Here is a 23,566-nt window from a genome sequence, read left to right on the forward strand (position 1 = left end):
TATACTTTAGACTGTATCTAAACCTGCTCCAACATGGACTGACATTCTGGCCTACTTTCAGCCGATGCGACTTGTCTGTCGCTGAACAGTCGCTTTTTATGTATTCAGCACCTATGTATAATGTTGTAAAAATGCTCTAGAAGCTAAAGTCGCAGAAATGTCACACATATTTGGCCTGCAACTTTCTGTGCGACAAATTCAGACAGGAAAAATCAGTATAAATCCTTAGAAAATTATCCCCCAGTGTCTCCATCTGCTGGCGGTATTGAATAAGCATTGCTGCACTGATGGGGTATGCATTAGACGAAAAAAAAGAAGAAAAAGAAGAATAATACGCCCAGAAAAGAGGCGAAAAGGAGAAAAACGTAAAAAAACGTGAAAAAAAAGTAAGAGGAAGAGAAGGGAAAAAAAGGTGGAAATGGGTTTAAAAGTGATTTCGGCGGAGAAATATATATATATATATATATATATATATATATATATATATACGCGCACACACACACATATATATAAACGTATTCTCCGTTGAGATATTGCAGCCGCTGCTGTGTCCAGGCCCAGGAGCCTTAGCACTGTGCTGTGATGTCACTCAATACCACTGACATCACTAGGTGTAAACAACATCTCTCCTTTGCTGTGTATGTGACTATGGAGCTGTTTGGTGATGTCGTCTATTATGGCCTTCATAGAAGCAACAGGAGATTGTTGCATCCATCTAGAACCCTCAGAACTACAGTGCTATGATGTCACTCACTTCCACAGGCCTTGCAGAGTGTAAACAACAACAACCCAGCTTTGTTGTGTATGTAACCATAGGGATTTGTGATGTCACCTAGAACCTTCACAGCAGCGACAGCTTTATGAGGAGCATCAGCACTGCTCTGCCTGAGCAGAACCATCACCGCCATAGGTTGTCAAATAACCCGGGTTTAACCCACACAGGTAAGTCCAATGGGGTGCAGGCATGTCCTCTATGCTTACAGCTTCCCGTGGGTGTTGGTTTGATACCGTTTGGGGACAGCCAAGGAGGCATCTGCAGGCAACAAAGGTAGGTGTGTGCTTGTGTGTGTGTTTCCTATGCAGATCCTAAGCCCAGTGTCACATGCAAGTAGGAGGAGTAAGAAGGGTTCCTGACAAATCCGGGTTATGGATTGCATTTAAAAAGGCCCCGTGGGAGTGCAATGGGCCCCTGTCTTGCTGCTTAGCAATAATGGTATGGGTTTAGGTTCTGCTGTGTGTACTGGTGGTTGACTGCCCCCCAGCCCAGAGTGTGCATGGAAAATTGTCTGGCAGCCTCCCTGACAGCAAGCAGTGATAGTGCCCATGAAGGGCACCTTGTTGGGCCCGCCCCTTTCACGGTTATCGCTTCTCGGCCTTTTGGCTAAGATCAAGTGTAGTATCTGTTCTTATCAGTTTAATATCTGATACGTCCCCTATCTGGGGACCATATATTAAATGGATTTTTGAGAACGGGGGCCGATTTCGAAGCTTGCTTCCGTCGCCCTATGCATTGACCCGATATGGCAGTATCTTCGGGTACAGTGCACCACCCCCTTACAGGGTTAAAAAGAAAGATTCCTACTTTCATTGCTACCTGCTTGCTGGCTAGCCAGCTAGCCAGCCCTGTGAGCCTTGCTGCTGCTGCAGCCAAAAAACAAAAGGTGGTGCTGCTGCTGCTTCTGCTGCTTCTGCTTCTGCTTGTGTCTGGCCGCTGTTGGAGCGTCCAGGCACAGGACTTCTGCTGCTGCTGACTAAATGGCCTCCTTAATTGGATCATTTGAGTAGCCAGCACACCTGTGCAGGTAGGGCATGACATGATAGGCAGCTGCCTTGATAGCGGGTGGGTGCTGAATGTTCCTAATTGACAAAATAAGATTAATGCTTATGAAGAAATATAAAATCTCATCCCTTCCCCAATATCGCGCCACACCCCTACCCCTTAATTCCCTGGTTGAACTTGATGGACATATGTCTTTTTTCGACCGTACTAACTATGTAACTATGTAACATAACATGGGGGGGGGGGGTCTCCTGGCTGTTCACACAGGTGTGTCATTGCTGTACATTGACCATGCATTGCTTCTGTGGTATTGCAAAGGCAAAGACAAATGCTTCCAGCCATCCATTGCACTAATGGATTGGTCATCAGCTGGCTGTCTATGTCCCGCATCAATATAGACCAAAGTACAGAGGGTTAGGCTATGCTATTGTGCACCTACCTGATGCATCAGAAGGTGCGAGGCCCTTGCTAAATTCTGTGCACAGACTTTGAGATCTATACTTTAGACTGTATCTAAACCTGCTCCAACATGGACTGACATTCTGGCCTACTTTCAGCCGATGCGACTTGTCTGTCGCTGAACAGTCGCTTTTTATGTATTCAGCACCTATGTATAATGTTGTAAAAATGCTCTAGAAGCTAAAGTCGCAGAAATGTCACACATATTTGGCCTGCAACTTTCTGTGCGACAAATTCAGACAGGAAAAATCAGTATAAATCCTTAGAAAATTATCCCCCAGTGTCTCCATCTGCTGGCGGTATTGAATAAGCATTGCTGCACTGATGGGGTATGCATTAGACGAAAAAAAAGAAGAAAAAGAAGAATAATACGCCCAGAAAAGAGGCGAAAAGGAGAAAAACGTAAAAAAACGTGAAAAAAAAGTAAGAGGAAGAGAAGGGAAAAAAAGGTGGAAATGGGTTTAAAAGTGATTTCGGCGGAGAAATATATATATATATATATATATATATATATATATATATATACGCGCACACACACACATATATATAAACGTATTCTCCGTTGAGATATTGCAGCCGCTGCTGTGTCCAGGCCCAGGAGCCTTAGCACTGTGCTGTGATGTCACTCAATACCACTGACATCACTAGGTGTAAACAACATCTCTCCTTTGCTGTGTATGTGACTATGGAGCTGTTTGGTGATGTCGTCTATTATGGCCTTCATAGAAGCAACAGGAGATTGTTGCATCCATCTAGAACCCTCAGAACTACAGTGCTATGATGTCACTCACTTCCACAGGCCTTGCAGAGTGTAAACAACAACAACCCAGCTTTGTTGTGTATGTAACCATAGGGATTTGTGATGTCACCTAGAACCTTCACAGCAGCGACAGCTTTATGAGGAGCATCAGCACTGCTCTGCCTGAGCAGAACCATCACCGCCATAGGTTGTCAAATAACCCGGGTTTAACCCACACAGGTAAGTCCAATGGGGTGCAGGCATGTCCTCTATGCTTACAGCTTCCCGTGGGTGTTGGTTTGATACCGTTTGGGGACAGCCAAGGAGGCATCTGCAGGCAACAAAGGTAGGTGTGTGCTTGTGTGTGTGTTTCCTATGCAGATCCTAAGCCCAGTGTCACATGCAAGTAGGAGGAGTAAGAAGGGTTCCTGGCAAATCCGGGTTATGGATTGCATTTAAAAAGGCCCCGTGGGAGTGCAATGGGCCCCTGTCTTGCTGCTTAGCAATAATGGTATGGGTTTAGGTTCTGCTGTGTGTACTGGTGGTTGACTGCCCCCCAGCCCAGAGTGTGCATGGAAAATTGTCTGGCAGCCTCCCTGACAGCAAGCAGTGATAGTGCCCATGAAGGGCACCTTGTTGGGCCCGCCCCTTTCACGGTTATCGCTTCTCGGCCTTTTGGCTAAGATCAAGTGTAGTATCTGTTCTTATCAGTTTAATATCTGATACGTCCCCTATCTGGGGACCATATATTAAATGGATTTTTGAGAACGGGGGCCGATTTCGAAGCTTGCTTCCGTCGCCCTATGCATTGACCCGATATGGCAGTATCTTCGGGTACAGTGCACCACCCCCTTACAGGGTTAAAAAGAAAGATTCCTACTTTCATTGCTACCTGCTTGCTGGCTAGCCAGCTAGCCAGCCCTGTGGGCCTTGCTGCTGCTGCAGCCAAAAAACAAAAGGTGGTGCTGCTGCTGCTTCTGCTGCTTCTGCTTCTGCTTGTGTCTGGCCGCTGTTGGAGCGTCCAGGCACAGGACTTCTGCTGCTGCTGACTAAATGGCCTCCTTAATTGGATCATTTGAGTAGCCAGCACACCTGTGCAGGTAGGGCATGACATGATAGGCAGCTGCCTTGATAGCGGGTGGGTGCTGAATGTTCCTAATTGACAAAATAAGATTAATGCTTATGAAGAAATATAAAATCTCATCCCTTCCCCAATATCGCGCCACACCCCTACCCCTTAATTCCCTGGTTGAACTTGATGGACATATGTCTTTTTTCGACCGTACTAACTATGTAACTATGTAACATAACATGGGGGGGGGGGGTCTCCTGGCTGTTCACACAGGTGTGTCATTGCTGTACATTGACCATGCATTGCTTCTGTGGTATTGCAAAGGCAAAGACAAATGCTTCCAGCCATCCATTGCACTAATGGATTGGTCATCAGCTGGCTGTCTATGTCCCGCATCAATATAGACCAAAGTACAGAAGGTTAGGCTATGCTATTGTGCACCTACCTGATGCATCAGAAGGTGCGAGGCCCTTGCTAAATTCTGTGCACAGACTTTGAGATCTATACTTTAGACTGTATCTAAACCTGCTCCAACATGGACTGACATTCTGGCCTACTTTCAGCCGATGCGACTTGTCTGTCGCTGAACAGTCGCTTTTTATGTATTCAGCACCTATGTATAATGTTGTAAAAATGCTCTAGAAGCTAAAGTCGCAGAAATGTCACACATATTTGGCCTGCAACTTTCTGTGCGACAAATTCAGACAGGAAAAATCAGTATAAATCCTTAGAAAATTATCCCCCAGTGTCTCCATCTGCTGGCGGTATTGAATAAGCATTGCTGCACTGATGGGGTATGCATTAGACGAAAAAAAAGAAGAAAAAGAAGAATAATACGCCCAGAAAAGAGGCGAAAAGGAGAAAAACGTAAAAAAACGTGAAAAAAAAGTAAGAGGAAGAGAAGGGAAAAAAAGGTGGAAATGGGTTTAAAAGTGATTTCGGCGGAGAAATGTATATATATATATATATATATATATATATATATATATATATATACGCGCACACACACACATATATATAAACGTATTCTCCGTTGAGATATTGCAGCCGCTGCTGTGTCCAGGCCCAGGAGCCTTAGCACTGTGCTGTGATGTCACTCAATACCACTGACATCACTAGGTGTAAACAACATCTCTCCTTTGCTGTGTATGTGACTATGGAGCTGTTTGGTGATGTCGTCTATTATGGCCTTCATAGAAGCAACAGGAGATTGTTGCATCCATCTAGAACCCTCAGAACTACAGTGCTATGATGTCACTCACTTCCACAGGCCTTGCAGAGTGTAAACAACAACAACCCAGCTTTGTTGTGTATGTAACCATAGGGATTTGTGATGTCACCTAGAACCTTCACAGCAGCGACAGCTTTATGAGGAGCATCAGCACTGCTCTGCCTGAGCAGAACCATCACCGCCATAGGTTGTCAAATAACCCGGGTTTAACCCACACAGGTAAGTCCAATGGGGTGCAGGCATGTCCTCTATGCTTACAGCTTCCCGTGGGTGTTGGTTTGATACCGTTTGGGGACAGCCAAGGAGGCATCTGCAGGCAACAAAGGTAGGTGTGTGCTTGTGTGTGTGTTTCCTATGCAGATCCTAAGCCCAGTGTCACATGCAAGTAGGAGGAGTAAGAAGGGTTCCTGGCAAATCCGGGTTATGGATTGCATTTAAAAAGGCCCCGTGGGAGTGCAATGGGCCCCTGTCTTGCTGCTTAGCAATAATGGTATGGGTTTAGGTTCTGCTGTGTGTACTGGTGGTTGACTGCCCCCCAGCCCAGAGTGTGCATGGAAAATTGTCTGGCAGCCTCCCTGACAGCAAGCAGTGATAGTGCCCATGAAGGGCACCTTGTTGGGCCCGCCCCTTTCACGGTTATCGCTTCTCGGCCTTTTGGCTAAGATCAAGTGTAGTATCTGTTCTTATCAGTTTTCATGCTGGTGGGGATGGGTGCTGCATGGAGGATGCAGGTGTACCAGGGCTTTCCGGGGCTGGTTCTGAGGAATCAGCTCGACGGCTGCCCCGATGTGACCTGTTCCCTCCGGGTCTCGCCATGAGGCTGAGAGGGTCTAGAGCCGAGGTACTTTTGTGCCTCGGGGAGTGGTGACCCCGAGGTGCCGAAACTCACTGGGAGAATAGGCTCACTGAGTTGAAGCACGGGCACCATAATCTCTTCACCTTGTGGCACTCACCTCTTGATTCCCGGCCTTCTGGCTAGGATCAGAGAAATTTTTATAGATCCGGCCGGATGTCCGGGCAGTATATCTGCACACATTCACTTATTTATTTCCTTTTTGTCTCACTGTGTCACCTTTTGCGTGTTGTGTGTTCACAGGATTTGTCAGGATGCGGTAGCCCTTCTGGGTGTCCCTCCTGGCGGTCTAGGGGAGGTGTGTGTGGCCATTAGGTTCCGCACCTCCCTGCAAACACCCCGGGTACTCCTGCTTTGGCAGGGTACCTACCGTAATCGGCTCTGCGGGCAGATACCTTGGCCAACGCCAAGGGGGATGCCGGGAGCATTTGTGGTCCCCTAGTAGCTTCGGCGAAAAGGGACATCGAACCTGGAACCTCGCAGGTACCTTTTGGTCCGGAGGCGAAGGGTAAGGTTTGTTGGGGGGCCTCTCTCCTATCGGAGAAGGGCTTGCGATAGACCGCATCCTTTGTGCACGTTTTTTTAGTGTAACACGTTTGCACTTTTTCTTGCACTTTGGGTGAATCGAAAGCACGTTCCTCGGCTTTAGATAAAAAAAAAAAAAAAAAATCTGTTCTTATCAGTTTAATATCTGATACGTCCCCTATCTGGGGACCATATATTAAATGGATTTTTGAGAACGGGGGCCGATTTCGAAGCTTGCTTCCGTCGCCCTATGCATTGACCCGATATGGCAGTATCTTCGGGTACAGTGCACCACCCCCTTACAGGGTTAAAAAGAAAGATTCCTACTTTCATTGCTACCTGCTTGCTGGCTAGCCAGCTAGCCAGCCCTGTGGGCCTTGCTGCTGCTGCAGCCAAAAAACAAAAGGTGGTGCTGCTGCTGCTTCTGCTGCTTCTGCTTCTGCTTGTGTCTGGCCGCTGTTGGAGCGTCCAGGCACAGGACTTCTGCTGCTGCTGACTAAATGGCCTCCTTAATTGGATCATTTGAGTATCCAGCACACCTGTGCAGGTAGGGCATGACATGATAGGCAGCTGCCTTGATAGCGGGTGGGTGCTGAATGTTCCTAATTGACAAAATAAGATTAATGCTTATGAAGAAATATAAAATCTCATCCCTTCCCCAATATCGCGCCACACCCCTACCCCTTAATTCCCTGGTTGAACTTGATGGACATATGTCTTTTTTCGACCGTACTAACTATGTAACTATGTAACATAACATGGGGGGGGGGGGGGGGTCTCCTGGCTGTTCACACAGGTGTGTCATTGCTGTACATTGACCATGCATTGCTTCTGTGGTATTGCAAAGGCAAAGACAAATGCTTCCAGCCATCCATTGCACTAATGGATTGGTCATCAGCTGGCTGTCTATGTCCCGCATCAATATAGACCAAAGTACAGAGGGTTAGGCTATGCTATTGTGCACCTACCTGATGCATCAGAAGGTGCGAGGCCCTTGCTAAATTCTGTGCACAGACTTTGAGATCTATACTTTAGACTGTATCTAAACCTGCTCCAACATGGACTGACATTCTGGCCTACTTTCAGCCGATGCGACTTGTCTGTCGCTGAACAGTCGCTTTTTATGTATTCAGCACCTATGTATAATGTTGTAAAAATGCTCTAGAAGCTAAAGTCGCAGAAATGTCACACATATTTGGCCTGCAACTTTCTGTGCGACAAATTCAGACAGGAAAAATCAGTATAAATCCTTAGAAAATTATCCCCCAGTGTCTCCATCTGCTGGCGGTATTGAATAAGCATTGCTGCACTGATGGGGTATGCATTAGACGAAAAAAAAGAAGAAAAAGAAGAATAATACGCCCAGAAAAGAGGCGAAAAGGAGAAAAACGTAAAAAAACGTGAAAAAAAAGTAAGAGGAAGAGAAGGGAAAAAAAGGTGGAAATGGGTTTAAAAGTGATTTCGGCGGAGAAATATATATATATATATATATATATATATATATATATATATACGCGCACACACACACATATATATAAACGTATTCTCCGTTGAGATATTGCAGCCGCTGCTGTGTCCAGGCCCAGGAGCCTTAGCACTGTGCTGTGATGTCACTCAATACCACTGACATCACTAGGTGTAAACAACATCTCTCCTTTGCTGTGTATGTGACTATGGAGCTGTTTGGTGATGTCGTCTATTATGGCCTTCATAGAAGCAACAGGAGATTGTTGCATCCATCTAGAACCCTCAGAACTACAGTGCTATGATGTCACTCACTTCCACAGGCCTTGCAGAGTGTAAACAACAACAACCCAGCTTTGTTGTGTATGTAACCATAGGGATTTGTGATGTCACCTAGAACCTTCACAGCAGCAACAGCTTTATGAGGAGCATCAGCACTGCTCTGCCTGAGCAGAACCATCACCGCCATAGGTTGTCAAATAACCCGGGTTTAACCCACACAGGTAAGTCCAATGGGGTGCAGGCATGTCCTCTATGCTTACAGCTTCCCGTGGGTGTTGGTTTGATACCGTTTGGGGACAGCCAAGGAGGCATCTGCAGGCAACAAAGGTAGGTGTGTGCTTGTGTGTGTGTTTCCTATGCAGATCCTAAGCCCAGTGTCACATGCAAGTAGGAGGAGTAAGAAGGGTTCCTGGCAAATCCGGGTTATGGATTGCATTTAAAAAGGCCCCGTGGGAGTGCAATGGGCCCCTGTCTTGCTGCTTAGCAATAATGGTATGGGTTTAGGTTCTGCTGTGTGTACTGGTGGTTGACTGCCCCCCAGCCCAGAGTGTGCATGGAAAATTGTCTGGCAGCCTCCCTGACAGCAAGCAGTGATAGTGCCCATGAAGGGCACCTTGTTGGGCCCGCCCCTTTCACGGTTATCGCTTCTCGGCCTTTTGGCTAAGATCAAGTGTAGTATCTGTTCTTATCAGTTTAATATCTGATACGTCCCCTATCTGGGGACCATATATTAAATGGATTTTTGAGAACGGGGGCCGATTTCGAAGCTTGCTTCCGTCGCCCTATGCATTGACCCGATATGGCAGTATCTTCGGGTACAGTGCACCACCCCCTTACAGGGTTAAAAAGAAAGATTCCTACTTTCATTGCTACCTGCTTGCTGGCTAGCCAGCTAGCCAGCCCTGTGGGCCTTGCTGCTGCTGCAGCCAAAAAACAAAAGGTGGTGCTGCTGCTGCTGCTGCTTCTGCTGCTTCTGCTTCTGCTTGTGTCTGGCCGCTGTTGGAGCGTCCAGGCACAGGACTTCTGCTGCTGCTGACTAAATGGCCTCCTTAATTGGATCATTTGAGTAGCCAGCACACCTGTGCAGGTAGGGCATGACATGATAGGCAGCTGCCTTGATAGCGGGTGGGTGCTGAATGTTCCTAATTGACAAAATAAGATTAATGTTTATGAAGAAATATAAAATCTCATCCCTTCCCCAATATCGCGCCACACCCCTACCCCTTAATTCCCTGGTTGAACTTGATGGACATATGTCTTTTTTCGACCGTACTAACTATGTAACTATGTAACATAACATGGGGGGGGGGGGGTGTCTCCTGGCTGTTCACACAGGTGTGTCATTGCTGTACATTGACCATGCATTGCTTCTGTGGTATTGCAAAGGCAAAGACAAATGCTTCCAGCCATCCATTGCACTAATGGATTGGTCATCAGCTGGCTGTCTATGTCCCGCATCAATATAGACCAAAGTACAGAGGGTTAGGCTATGCTATTGTGCACCTACCTGATGCATCAGAAGGTGCGAGGCCCTTGCTAAATTCTGTGCACAGACTTTGAGATCTATACTTTAGACTGTATCTAAACCTGCTCCAACATGGACTGACATTCTGGCCTACTTTCAGCCGATGCGACTTGTCTGTCGCTGAACAGTCGCTTTTTATGTATTCAGCACCTATGTATAATGTTGTAAAAATGCTCTAGAAGCTAAAGTCGCAGAAATGTCACACATATTTGGCCTGCAACTTTCTGTGCGACAAATTCAGACAGGAAAAATCAGTATAAATCCTTAGAAAATTATCCCCCAGTGTCTCCATCTGCTGGCGGTATTGAATAAGCATTGCTGCACTGATGGGGTATGCATTAGACGAAAAAAAAGAAGAAAAAGAAGAATAATACGCCCAGAAAAGAGGCGAAAAGGAGAAAAACGTAAAAAAACGTGAAAAAAAAGTAAGAGGAAGAGAAGGGAAAAAAAGGTGGAAATGGGTTTAAAAGTGATTTCGGCGGAGAATATATATATATATATATATATATATATATATATATATATACGCGCACACACACACACATATATAAACGTATTCTCCGTTGAGATATTGCAGCCGCTGCTGTGTCCAGGCCCAGGAGCCTTAGCACTGTGCTGTGATGTCACTCAATACCACTGACATCACTAGGTGTAAACAACATCTCTCCTTTGCTGTGTATGTGACTATGGAGCTGTTTGGTGATGTCGTCTATTATGGCCTTCATAGAAGCAACAGGAGATTGTTGCATCCATCTAGAACCCTCAGAACTACAGTGCTATGATGTCACTCACTTCCACAGGCCTTGCAGAGTGTAAACAACAACAACCCAGCTTTGTTGTGTATGTAACCATAGGGATTTGTGATGTCACCTAGAACCTTCACAGCAGCGACAGCTTTATGAGGAGCATCAGCACTGCTCTGCCTGAGCAGAACCATCACCGCCATAGGTTGTCAAATAACCCGGGTTTAACCCACACAGGTAAGTCCAATGGGGTGCAGGCATGTCCTCTATGCTTACAGCTTCCCGTGGGTGTTGGTTTGATACCGTTTGGGGACAGCCAAGGAGGCATCTGCAGGCAACAAAGGTAGGTGTGTGCTTGTGTGTGTGTTTCCTATGCAGATCCTAAGCCCAGTGTCACATGCAAGTAGGAGGAGTAAGAAGGGTTCCTGGCAAATCCGGGTTATGGATTGCATTTAAAAAGGCCCCGTGGGAGTGCAATGGGCCCCTGTCTTGCTGCTTAGCAATAATGGTATGGGTTTAGGTTCTGCTGTGTGTACTGGTGGTTGACTGCCCCCCAGCCCAGAGTGTGCATGGAAAATTATCTGGCAGCCTCCCTGACAGCAAGCAGTGATAGTGCCCATGAAGGGCACCTTGTTGGGCCCGCCCCTTTCACGGTTATCGCTTCTCGGCCTTTTGGCTAAGATCAAGTGTAGTATCTGTTCTTATCAGTTTAATATCTGATACGTCCCCTATCTGGGGACCATATATTAAATGGATTTTTGAGAACGGGGGCCGATTTCGAAGCTTGCTTCCGTCGCCCTATGCATTGACCCGATATGGCAGTATCTTCGGGTACAGTGCACCACCCCCTTACAGGGTTAAAAAGAAAGATTCCTACTTTCATTGCTACCTGCTTGCTGGCTAGCCAGCTAGCCAGCCCTGTGGGCCTTGCTGCTGCTGCAGCCAAAAAACAAAAGGTGGTGCTGCTGCTGCTTCTGCTGCTTCTGCTTCTGCTTGTGTCTGGCCGCTGTTGGAGCGTCCAGGCACAGGACTTCTGCTGCTGCTGACTAATGGCCTCCTTAATTGGATCATTTGAGTAGCCAGCACACCTTTGCAGGTAGGGCATGACATGATAGGCAGCTGCCTTGATAGCGGTGTGGGTGCTGAATGTTCCTAATTGACAAAATAAGATTAATGCTTATGAAGAAATATAAAATCTCATCCCTTCCCCAATATCGCGCCACACCCCTACCCTTAATTCCCTGGTTGAACTTGATGGACATATGTCTTTTTTCGACCGTACTAACTATGTAACTATGTAACATAACATGGGGGGGGGGGGGGGGGTCTCCTGGCTGTTCACACAGGTGTGTCATTGCTGTACATTGACCATGCATTGCTTCTGTGGTATTGCAAAGGCAAAGACAAATGCTTCCAGCCATCCATTGCACTAATGGATTGGTCATCAGCTGGCTGTCTATGTCCCGCATCAATATAGACCAAAGTACAGAGGGTTAGGCTATGCTATTGTGCACCTACCTGATGCATCAGAAGGTGCGAGGCCCTTGCTAAATTCTGTGCACAGACTTTGAGATCTATACTTTAGACTGTATCTAAACCTGCTCCAACATGGACTGACATTCTGGCCTACTTTCAGCCGATGCGACTTGTCTGTCGCTGAACAGTCGCTTTTTATGTATTCAGCACCTATGTATAATGTTGTAAAAATGCTCTAGAAGCTAAAGTCGCAGAAATGTCACACATATTTGGCCTGCAACTTTTCTGTGCGACAAATTCAGACAGGGAAAAATCAGTATAAATCCTTAGAAAATTATCCCCCAGTGTCTCCATCTGCTGGCGGTATTGAATAAGCATTGCTGCACTGATGGGGTATGCATTAGACGAAAAAAAGAAGAAAAAGAAGAATAATACGCCCAGAAAAGAGGCGAAAAGGAGAAAAACGTAAAAAAACGTGAAAAAAAAGTAAGAGGAAGAGAAGGGGAAAAAAGGTGGAAATGGGTTTAAAAGTGATTTCGGCGGAGAAATATATATATATATATATATATATATATATATATATATATATACGCGCACACACACACATATATATAAACGTATTCTCCGTTGAGATATTGCAGCCGCTGCTGTGTCCAGGCCCAGGAGCCTTAGCACTGTGCTGTGATGTCACTCAATACCACTGACATCACTAGGTGTAAACAACATCTCTCCTTTGCTGTGTATGTGACTATGGAGCTGTTTGGTGATGTCGTCTATTATGGCCTTCATAGAAGCAACAGGAGATTGTTGCATCCATCTAGAACCCTCAGAACTACAGTGCTATGATGTCACTCACTTCCACAGGCCTTGCAGAGTGTAAACAACAACAACCCAGCTTTGTTGTGTATGTAACCATAGGGATTTGTGATGTCACCTAGAACCTTCACAGCAGCGACAGCTTTATGAGGAGCATCAGCACTGCTCTGCCTGAGCAGAACCATCACCGCCATAGGTTGTCAAATAACCCGGGTTTAACCCACACAGGTAAGTCCAATGGGGGTGCAGGCATGTCCTCTATGCTTACAGCTTCCCGTGGGTGTTGGTTTGATACCGTTTGGGGACAGCCAAGGAGGCATCTGCAGGCAACAAAGGTAGGTGTGTGCTTGTGTGTGTGTTTCCTATGCAGATCCTAAGCCCAGTGTCACATGCAAGTAGGAGGAGTAAGAAGGGTTCCTGGCAAATCCGGGTTATGGATTGCATTTAAAAAGGCCCGTGGGAGTGCAATGGGCCCCTGTCTTGCTGCTTAGCAATAATGGTATGGGTTTAGGTTCTGCTGTGTGTACTGGTGGTTGACTGCCCCCCAGCCCAGAGTGTGCATGGAAAATTGTCTGGCAGCCTCCCTGACAGCAAGCAGTGATAGTGCCCATGAAGGGCACCTTGTTGGGCCCGCCCCTTTCACGGTTATCGCTTCTCGGCCTTTTGGCTAAGATCAAGTGTAGTATCTGTTCTTATCAGTTTAATATCTGATACGTCCCCTATCTGGGGACCATATATTAAATGGATTTTTGAGAACGGGGGCCGATTTCGAAGCTTGCTTCCGTCGCCCTATGCATTGACCCGATATGGCAGTATCTTCGGGTACAGTGCACCACCCCCTTACAGGGTTAAAAAGAAAGATTCCTACTTTCATTGCTACCTGCTTGCTGGCTAGCCAGCTAGCCAGCCCTGTGGGCCTTGCTGCTGCTGCAGCCAAAAAACAAAAGGTGGTGCTGCTGCTGCTGCTTCTGCTGCTTCTGCTTCTGCTTGTGTCTGGCCGCTGTTGGAGCGTCCAGGCACAGGACTTCTGCTGCTGCTGACTAAATGGCCTCCTTAATTGGATCATTTGAGTAGCCAGCACACCTGTGCAGGTAGGGCATGACATGATAGGCAGCTGCCTTGATAGCGGGTGGGTGCTGAATGTTCCTAATTGACAAAATAAGATTAATGCTTATGAAGAAATATAAAATCTCATCCCTTCCCCAATATCGCGCCACACCCCTACCCCTTAATTCCCTGGTTGAACTTGATGGACATATGTCTTTTTCGACCGTACTAACTATGTAACTATGTAACATAACATGGGGGGGGGGGGGGGGGTGTCTCCTGGCTGTTCACACAGGTGTGTCATTGCTGTACATTGACCATGCATTGCTTCTGTGGTATTGCAAAGGCAAAGACAAATGCTTCCAGCCATCCATTGCACTAATGGATTGGTCATCAGCTGGCTGTCTATGTCCCGCATCAATATAGACCAAAGTACAGAGGGTTAGGCTATGCTATTGTGCACCTACCTGATGCATCAGAAGGTGCGAGGCCCTTGCTAAATTCTGTGCACAGACTTTGAGATCTATACTTTAGACTGTATCTAAACCTGCTCCAACATGGACTGACATTCTGGCCTACTTTCAGCCGATGCGACTTGTCTGTCGCTGAACAGTCGCTTTTTATGTATTCAGCACCTATGTATAATGTTGTAAAAATGCTCTAGAAGCTAAAGTCGCAGAAATGTCACACATATTTGGCCTGCAACTTTCTGTGCGACAAATTCAGACAGGAAAAATCAGTATAAATCCTAGAAAATTATCCCCAGTGTCTCCATCTGCTGGCGGTATTGAATAAGCATTGCTGCACTGATGGGGTATGCATTAGACGAAAAAAAAGAAGAAAAAGAAGAATAATACGCCCAGAAAAGAGGCGAAAAGGAGAAAAACGTAAAAAAACGTGAAAAAAAAGTAAGAGGAAGAGAAGGGAAAAAAAGGTGGAAATGGGTTTAAAAGTGATTTCGGCGGAGAAATATATATATATATATATATATATATATATATATATATATACGCGCACACACACACATATATATAAACAGATTCTCCGTTGAGATATTGCAGCCGCTGCTGTGTCCAGGCCCAGGAGCCTTAGCACTGTGCTGTGATGTCACTCAATACCACTGACATCACTAGGTGTAAACAACATCTCTCCTTTGCTGTGTATGTGGACTATGGAGCTGTTGGTGATGTCGTCTATTATGGCCTTCATAGAAGCAACAGGAGATTGTTTGCATCCATCTAGAACCCTCAGAACTACAGTGCTATGATGTCACTCACTTCCACAGGCCTTGCAGAGTGTAAACAACAACAACCCAGCTTTGTTGTGTATGTAACCATAGGGATTTGTGATGTCACCTAGAACCTTCACAGCAGCGACAGCTTTATGAGGAGCATCAGCACTGCTCTGCCTGAGCAGAACCATCACCGCCATAGGTTGTCAAATAACCCGGGTTTAACCCACACAGGTAAGTCCAATGGGGTGCAGGCATGTCCTCTATGCTTACAGCTTCCCGTGGGTGTTGGTTTGATACCGTTTGGGGACAGCCAAGGAGGCATCTGCAGGCAACAAAGGTAGGTGTGTGCTTGTGTGTGTGTTTCCTATGCAGATCCTAAGCCCAGTGTCACATGCAAGTAGGAGGAGTAAGAAGGGTTCCTGGCAAATCCGGGTTATGGATTGCATTTAAAAAGGCCCCGTGGGAGTGCAATGGGCCCCTGTCTTGCTGCTTAGCAATAATGGTATGGGTTTAGGTTCTGCTGTGTGTACTGGTGGTTGACTGCCCCCCAGCCCAGAGTGTGCATGGAAAATTGTCTGGCAGCCTCCCTGACAGCAAGCAGTGATAGTGCCCATGAAGGGCACCTTGTTGGGCCCGCCCCTTTCACGGTTATCGCTTCTCGGCCTTTTGGCTAAGATCATGTGTAGTATCTGTTTCTTATCAGTTTAATATCTGATACGTCCCCTATCTGGGGACCATATATTAAATGGATTTTTGAGAACGGGGGCCGATTTCGAAGCTTGCTTCCGTCGCCCTATGCATTGACCCGATATGGCAGTATCTTCGGGTACAGTGCACCACCCCCTTACAGGGTTAAAAAGAAAGATTCCTACTTTCATTGCTACCTGCTTGCTGGCTAGCCAGCTAGCCAGCCCTGTGGGCCTTGCTGCTGCTGCAGCCAAAAAACAAAAGGTGGTGCTGCTGCTGCTTCTGCTGCTTCTGCTTCTGCTTGTGTCTGGCCGCTGTTGGAGCGTCCAGGCACAGGACTTCTGCTGCTGCTGACTAAATGGCCTCCTTAATTGGATCATTTGAGTAGCCAGCACACCTTTGCAGGTAGGGCATGACATGATAGGCAGCTGCCTTGATAGCGGGTGGGTGCTGAATGTTCCTAATTGACAAATAAGATTAATGCTTATGAAGAAATATAAAATCTCATCCCTTCCCCAATATCGCGCCACACCCCTACCCCTTAATTCCCTGGTTGAACTTGATGGACATATGTCTTTTTTCGACCGTACTAACTATGTAACTATGTAACATAACATGGGGGGGGGGGGGGGTCTCCTGGCTGTTCACACAGGTGTGTCATTGCTGTACATTGACCATGCATTGCTTCTGTGGTATTGCAAAGGCAAAGACAAATGCTTCCAGCCATCCATTGCACTAATGGATTGGTCATCAGCTGGCTGTCTATGTCCCGCATCAATATAGACCAAAGTACAGAGGGTTAGGCTATGCTATTGTGCACCTACCTGATGCATCAGAAGGTGCGAGGCCCTTGCTAAATTCTGTGCACAGACTTTGAGATCTATACTTTAGACTGTATCTAAACCTGCTCCAACATGGACTGACATTCTGGCCTACTTTCAGCCGATGCGACTTGTCTGTCGCTGAACAGTCGCTTTTTATGTATTCAGCACCTATGTATAATGTTGTAAAAATGCTCTAGAAGCTAAAGTCGCAGAAATGTCACACATATTTGGGCCTGCAACTTTCTGTGCGACAAATTCAGACAGGAAAAATCAGTATAAATCCTTAGAAAATTATCCCCCAGTGTCTCCATCTGCTGGCGGTATTGAATAAGCATTGCTGCACTGATGGGGTATGCATTAGACGAAAAAAAAGAAGAAAAAGAAGAATAATACGCCCAGAAAAGAGGCGAAAAGGAGAAAAACGTAAAAAAACGTGAAAAAAAAGTAAGAGGAAGAGAAGGGGAAAAAAGGTGGAAATGGGTTTAAAAGTGATTTCGGCGGAGAAATATATATATATATATAATATATATATATATATATATATATATACGCGCACACACACACATATATATAAACGTATTCTCCGTTGAGATATTGCAGCCGCTGCTGTGTCAGGCCCAGGAGGCCTTAGCACTGTGCTGTGATGTCACTCAATACCACTGACATCACTAGGTGGTAAACAACATCTCTCCTTTGCTGTGTATGTGACTATGGAGCTGTTTGGTGATGTCGTCTATTATGGCCTTCATAGAAGCAACAGGAGATTGTTGCATCCATCTAGAACCCTCAGAACTACAGTGCTATGATGTCACTCACTTCCACAGGCCTTGCAGAGTGTAAACAACAACAACCCAGCTTTGTTGTGTATGTAACCATAGGGATTTGTGATGTCACCTAGAACCTTCACAGCAGCGACAGCTTTATGAGGAGCATCAGCACTGCTCTGCCTGAGCAGAACCATCACCGCCATAGGTTGTCAAATAACCCGGGTTTAACCCACACAGGTAAGTCCAATGGGGTGCAGGCATGTCCTCTATGCTTACAGCTTCCCGTGGGTGTTGGTTTGATACCGTTTGGGGACAGCCAAGGAGGCATCTGCAGGCAACAAAGGTAGGTGTGTGCTTGTGTGTGTGTTTCCTATGCAGATCCTAAGCCCAGTGTCACATGCAAGTAGGAGGAGTAAGAAGGGTTCCTGGCAAATCCGGGTATGGATTGCATTTAAAAAGGCCCCGTGGGAGTGCAATGGGCCCCTGTCTTGCTGCTTAGCAATAATGGTATGGGTTTAGGTTCTGCTGTGTGTACTGGTGTTGACTGCCCCCCAGCCCAGAGTGTGCATGGAAAATTGTCTGGCAGCCTCCCTGACAGCAAGCAGTGATAGTGCCCATGAAGGGCACCTTGTTGGGCCCGCCCCTTTCACGGTTTATCGCTTCTCGGCCTTTTGGCTAAGATCAAGTGTAGTATCTGTTCTTATCAGTTTAATATCTGATACGTCCCCTATCTGGGGACCATATATTAAATGGATTTTTGAGAACGGGGGCCGATTTCGAAGCTTGCTTCCGTCGCCCTATGCATTGACCCGATATGGCAGTATCTTCGGGTACAGTGCACCACCCCCTTACAGGGTTAAAAAGAAGATTCCTACTTTCATTGCTACCTGCTTGCTGGCTAGCCAGCTAGCCAGCCCTGTGGGCCTTGCTGCTGCTGCAGCCAAAAAACAAAAGGTGGTGCTGCTGCTGCTGCTTCTGCTGCTTCTGCTTCTGCTTGTGTCTGGCCGCTGTTGGAGCGTCCAGGCACAGGACTTCTGCTGCTGCTGACTAAATGGCCTCCTTAATTGGATCATTTGAGTAGCCAGCACACCTGTGCAGGTAGGGCATGACATGATAGGCAGCTGCCTTGATAGCGGGTGGGTGCTGAATGTTCCTAATTGACAAAATAAGATTAATGCTTATGAAGAAATATAAAATCTCATCCCTTCCCCAATATCGCGCCACACCCCTACCCCTTAATTCCCTGGTTGAACTTGATGGACATATGTCTTTTTTCGACCGTACTAACTATGTAACTATGTAACATAACATGGGGGGGGGGGTGTCTCCTGGCTGTTCACACAGGTGTGTCATTGCTGTACATTGACCATGCATTGCTTCTGTGGTATTGCAAAGGCAAAGACAAATGCTTCCAGCCATCCATTGCACTAATGGATTGGTCATCAGCTGGCTGTCTATGTCCCGCATCAATATAGACCAAAGTACAGAGGGTTAGGCTATGCTATTGTGCACCTACCTGATGCATCAGAAGGTGCGAGGCCCTTGCTAAATTCTGTGCACAGACTTTGAGATCTATACTTTAGACTGTATCTAAACCTGCTCCAACATGGACTGACATTCTGGCCTACTTTCAGCCGATGCGACTTGTCTGTCGCTGAACAGTCGCTTTTTATGTATTCAGCACCTATGTATAATGTTGTAAAAATGCTCTAGAAGCTAAAGTCGCAGAAATGTCACACATATTTGGCCTGCAACTTTCTGTGCGACAAATTCAGACAGGAAAAATCAGTATAATCCTTAGAAAATTATCCCCCAGTGTCTCCATCTGCTGGCGGTATTGAATAAGCATTGCTGCACTGATGGGGTATGCATTAGACGAAAAAAAAGAAGAAAAAGAAGAATAATACGCCCAGAAAAGAGGCGAAAAGGAGAAAAACGTAAAAAAACGTGAAAAAAAAGTAAGAGGAAGAGAAGGGAAAAAAAGGTGGAAATGGGTTTAAAAGTGATTTCGGCGGAGAAATATATATATATATATATATATATATATATATATATATATATATACGCGCACACACACACATATATATAAACGTATTCTCCGTTGAGATATTGCAGCCGCTGCTGTGTCCAGGCCCAGGAGCCTTAGCACTGTGCTGTGATGTCACTCAATACCACTGACATCACTAGGTGTAAACAACATCTCTCCTTTGCTGTGTATGTGACTATGGAGCTGTTTGGTGATGTCGTCTATTATGGCCTTCATAGAAGCAACAGGAGATTGTTGCATCCATCTAGAACCCTCAGAACTACAGTGCTATGATGTCACTCACTTCCACAGGCCTTGCAGAGTGTAAACAACAACAACCAAGCTTTGTTGTGTATGTAACCATAGGGATTTGTGATGTCACCTAGAACCTTCACAGCAGCGACAGCTTTATGAGGAGCATCAGCACTGCTCTGCCTGAGCAGAACCATCACCGCCATAGGTTGTCAAATAACCCGGATTTAACCCACACAGGTAAGTCCAATGGGGTGCAGGCATGTCCTCTATGCTTACAGCTTCCCGTGGGTGTTGGTTTGATACCGTTTGGGGACAGCCAAGGAGGCATCTGCAGGCAACAAAGGTAGGTGTGTGCTTGTGTGTGTGTTTCCTATGCAGATCCTAAGCCCAGTGTCACATGCAAGTAGGAGGAGTAAGAAGGGTTCCTGGCAAATCCGGGTTATGGATTGCATTTAAAAAGGCCCCGTGAGAGTGCAATGGGCCCCTGTCTTGCTGCTTAGCAATAATGGTATGGGTTTAGGTTCTGCTGTGTGTACTGGTGGTTGACTGCCCCCCAGCCCAGAGTGTGCATGGAAAATTGTCTGGCAGCCTCCCTGACAGCAAGCAGTGATAGTGCCCATGAAGGGCACCTTGTTGGGCCCGCCCCTTTCACGGTTATCGCTTCTCGGCCTTTTGGCTAAGATCAAGTGTAGTATCTGTTCTTATCAGTTTAATATCTGATACGTCCCCTATCTGGGGACCATATATTAAATGGATTTTTGAGAACGGGGGCCGATTTCGAAGCTTGCTTCCGTCGCCCTATGCATTGACCCGATATGGCAGTATCTTCGGGTACAGTGCACCACCCCCTTACAGGGTTAAAAAGAAAGATTCCTACTTTCATTGCTACCTGCTTGCTGGCTAGCCAGCTAGCAGCCCTGTGGGCTTGCTGCTGCTGCAGCCAAAAAACAAAAGGTGGTGCTGCTGCTGCTTCTGCTGCTTCTGCTTCTGCTTGTGTCTGGCCGCTGTTGGAGCGTCCCAGTCACAGGACTTCTGCTGCTGCTGACTAAATGGCCTCCTTAATTGGATCATTTGAGTAGCCAGCACACCTGTGCAGGTAGGGCATGACATGATAGGCAGCTGCCTTGATAGCGGGTGGGTGCTGAATGTTCCTATTGACAAAATAAGATTAATGCTTATGAAGAAATATAAAATCTCATCCCTTCCCCAATATCGCGCCACACCCTACCCCTTAATTCCCTGGTTGAACTTGATGGACATATGTCTTTTTTCGACCGTACTAACTATGTAACTATGTAACATAACATGGGGGGGGGGGGGGGGGGGGGTCTCCTGGCTGTTCACACAGGTGTGTCATTGCTGTACATTGACCATGCATTGCTTCTGTGGTATTGCAAAGGCAAAGACAAATGCTTCCAGCCATCCATTGCACTAATGGATTGGTCATCAGCTGGCTGTCTATGTCCCGCATCAATATAGACCAAAGTACAGAGGGTTAGGCTATGCTATTGTGCACCTACCTGATGCATCAGAAGGTGCGAGGCCCTTGCTAAATTCTGTGCACAGACTTTGAGATCTATACTTTAGACTGTATCTAAACCGGCTCCAACATGGACTGACATTCTGCCTACTTTCAGCCGATGCGACTTGTCTGTCGCTGAACAGTCGCTTTTTATGTATTCAGCACCTATGTATAATGTTGTAAAAATGCTCTAGAAGCTAAGTCGCAGAAATGTCACACATATTTGGCCTGCAACTTTCTGTGCGACAAATCAGACAGGAAAAAATCAGTATAAATCCTTAGAAAATTATCCCCCAGTGTCTCCATCTGCTGGCGGTATTGAATAAGCATTGCTGGCACTGATGGGGTATGCATTAGACGAAAAAAAAGAAGAAAAAGAAGAATAATACGCCCAGAAAGAGGCGAAAAGGAGAAAAACGTAAAAAAACTTGAAAAAAAGTAAGAGGAAGAGAAGGGAAAAAAAAGGTGAAATGGTTTAAAGTTGATTTCGGCGGAGAAATATATATATATATATATATATATATATACGCGCACACACACACATATATATAAACGTATTCTCGTTGAGATATTGCAGCCGCTGCTGTGTCCAGGCCCAGGAGCCTTAGCACTGTGCTGTGATGTCACTCAATACCACTGACATCACTAGGTGTAAACAACATCTCTTCTTTGCTGTGTATGTGACTATGGAGCTGTTTGGTGATGTCGTCTATTATGGCCTTCATAGAAGCAACAGGAGATTGTTGCATCCATCTAGAACCCTCAGAACTACAGTGCTATGATGTCACTCACTTCCACAGGCCTTGCAGAGTGTAAACAACAACAACCCAGCTTTGTTGTGTATGTAACCATAGGGATTTGTGATGTCACCTAGAACCTTCACAGCAGCGACAGCTTTATGAGGAGCATCAGCACTGCTCTGCCTGAGCAGAACCATCACCGCCATAGGTTGTCAAATAACCCGGGTTTAACCCACACAGGTAAGTCCAATGGGGTGCAGGCATGTCCTCTATGCTTACAGCTTCCCGTGGGTGTTGGTTGATACCGTTTGGGGACAGCCAAGGAGGCATCTGCAGGCAACAAAGGTAGGTGTGTGCTTGTGTGTGTGTTTCCTATGCAGATCCTAAGCCCAGTGTCACATGCAAGTAGGAGGAGTAAGAAGGGTTCCTGGCAAATCCGGGTTATGGATTGCATTTAAAAAGGCCCCGTGGGAGTGCAATGGGCCCCTGTCTTGCTGCTTAGCAATAATGGTATGGGTTTAGGGTTCTGCTGTGTGTACTGGTGGTTGACTGCCCCCCAGCCCAGAGTGTGCATGGAAAATTGTCTGGCAGCCTCCCTGACAGCAAGCAGTGATAGTGCCCATGAAGGGCACCTTGTTGGGCCCGCCCCTTTCACGGTTATCGCTTCTCGGCCTTTTGGCTAAGATCAAGTGTAGTATCTGTTCTTATCAGTTTAATATCTGATACGTCCCCTATCTGGGGACCATATATTAAATGGATTTTTGAGAACGGGGGCCGATTTCGAAGCTTGCTTCCGTCGCCCTATGCATTGACCCGATATGGCAGTATCTTCGGGTACAGTGCACCACCCCCTTACAGGGTTAAAAAGAAAGATTCCTACTTTCATTGCTACCTGCTTGCTGGCTAGCCAGCTAGCCAGCCCTGTGGGCCTTGCTGCTGCTGCTGCAGCCAAAAAACAAAGGTGGTGCTGCTGCTGCTTCTGCTGCTTCTGCTTCTGCTTGTGTCTGGCCGCTGTTGGAGCGTCCAGGCACAGGATTCTGCTGCTGCTGACTAAATGGCCTCCTTAATTGGATCATTTGAGTAGCCAGCACACCTGTGCAGGTAGGGCATGACATGATAGGCAGCTGCCTTGATAGCGGGTGGGTGCTGAATGTTCCTAATTGACAAAATAAGATTAATGCTTATGAAGAAATATAAAATCTCATCCCTTCCCCAATATCGCGCCACACCCCTACCCCTTAATTCCCTGGTTGAACTTGATGGACATATGTCTTTTTTCGACCGTACTAACTATGTAACTATGTAACATAACATGGGGGGGGGGGGGTCTCTGGCTGTTCACACAGGTGTGTCATTGCTGTACATTGACCATGCATTGCTTCTGTGGTATTGCAAAGGCAAAGACAAATGCTTCCAGCCATCCATTGCACTAATGGATTGGTCATCAGCTGGCTGTCTATGTCCCGCATCAATATAGACCAAAGTACAGAGGGTTAGGC

At 46.4% G+C, this 23,566-nt stretch overlaps 10 non-coding genes and 1 pseudogene across 10 annotated transcripts; all 11 read left to right on the forward strand.

The window, feature by feature from the left end:
* The first annotated feature begins 1,361 nt into the window (after positions 1–1,361).
* Positions 1,362–1,552, forward strand: LOC130328535 (U2 spliceosomal RNA). Its single transcript, XR_008872488.1, has one exon. It is a non-coding gene; the product is annotated as a U2 spliceosomal RNA (small nuclear RNA).
* A 2,085-nt stretch (positions 1,553–3,637) lies between these two features.
* On the forward strand, positions 3,638–3,828 carry LOC130328542 (U2 spliceosomal RNA). Its single transcript, XR_008872494.1, has one exon. It is a non-coding gene; the product is annotated as a U2 spliceosomal RNA (small nuclear RNA).
* A 2,091-nt stretch (positions 3,829–5,919) lies between these two features.
* On the forward strand, positions 5,920–6,079 carry LOC130328541 (U2 spliceosomal RNA; annotated as a pseudogene).
* Positions 6,080–6,772: 693 nt separating this feature from the next.
* Positions 6,773–6,956, forward strand: LOC130328540 (U2 spliceosomal RNA). Its single transcript, XR_008872493.1, has one exon. It is a non-coding gene; the product is annotated as a U2 spliceosomal RNA (small nuclear RNA).
* A 2,089-nt stretch (positions 6,957–9,045) lies between these two features.
* LOC130328543 (U2 spliceosomal RNA) lies at positions 9,046–9,236 on the forward strand. The gene has a single exon (XR_008872495.1). It is a non-coding gene; the product is annotated as a U2 spliceosomal RNA (small nuclear RNA).
* A 2,093-nt stretch (positions 9,237–11,329) lies between these two features.
* Positions 11,330–11,520, forward strand: LOC130328545 (U2 spliceosomal RNA). Its single transcript, XR_008872496.1, has one exon. It is a non-coding gene; the product is annotated as a U2 spliceosomal RNA (small nuclear RNA).
* Positions 11,521–13,612: 2,092 nt separating this feature from the next.
* LOC130328546 (U2 spliceosomal RNA) lies at positions 13,613–13,803 on the forward strand. The gene has a single exon (XR_008872497.1). It is a non-coding gene; the product is annotated as a U2 spliceosomal RNA (small nuclear RNA).
* A 2,093-nt stretch (positions 13,804–15,896) lies between these two features.
* LOC130328539 (U2 spliceosomal RNA) lies at positions 15,897–16,088 on the forward strand. The gene has a single exon (XR_008872492.1). It is a non-coding gene; the product is annotated as a U2 spliceosomal RNA (small nuclear RNA).
* A 2,091-nt stretch (positions 16,089–18,179) lies between these two features.
* LOC130328536 (U2 spliceosomal RNA) lies at positions 18,180–18,370 on the forward strand. Its single transcript, XR_008872489.1, has one exon. It is a non-coding gene; the product is annotated as a U2 spliceosomal RNA (small nuclear RNA).
* A 2,091-nt stretch (positions 18,371–20,461) lies between these two features.
* Positions 20,462–20,652, forward strand: LOC130328537 (U2 spliceosomal RNA). Its single transcript, XR_008872490.1, has one exon. It is a non-coding gene; the product is annotated as a U2 spliceosomal RNA (small nuclear RNA).
* A 2,074-nt stretch (positions 20,653–22,726) lies between these two features.
* Positions 22,727–22,917, forward strand: LOC130328538 (U2 spliceosomal RNA). Its single transcript, XR_008872491.1, has one exon. It is a non-coding gene; the product is annotated as a U2 spliceosomal RNA (small nuclear RNA).
* Positions 22,918–23,566: the final 649 nt, after the last annotated feature.

Source organism: Hyla sarda, unplaced genomic scaffold (assembly GCF_029499605.1).
Source record: "Hyla sarda isolate aHylSar1 unplaced genomic scaffold, aHylSar1.hap1 scaffold_3092, whole genome shotgun sequence".
NCBI lineage: Eukaryota > Metazoa > Chordata > Amphibia > Anura > Hylidae > Hyla > Hyla sarda.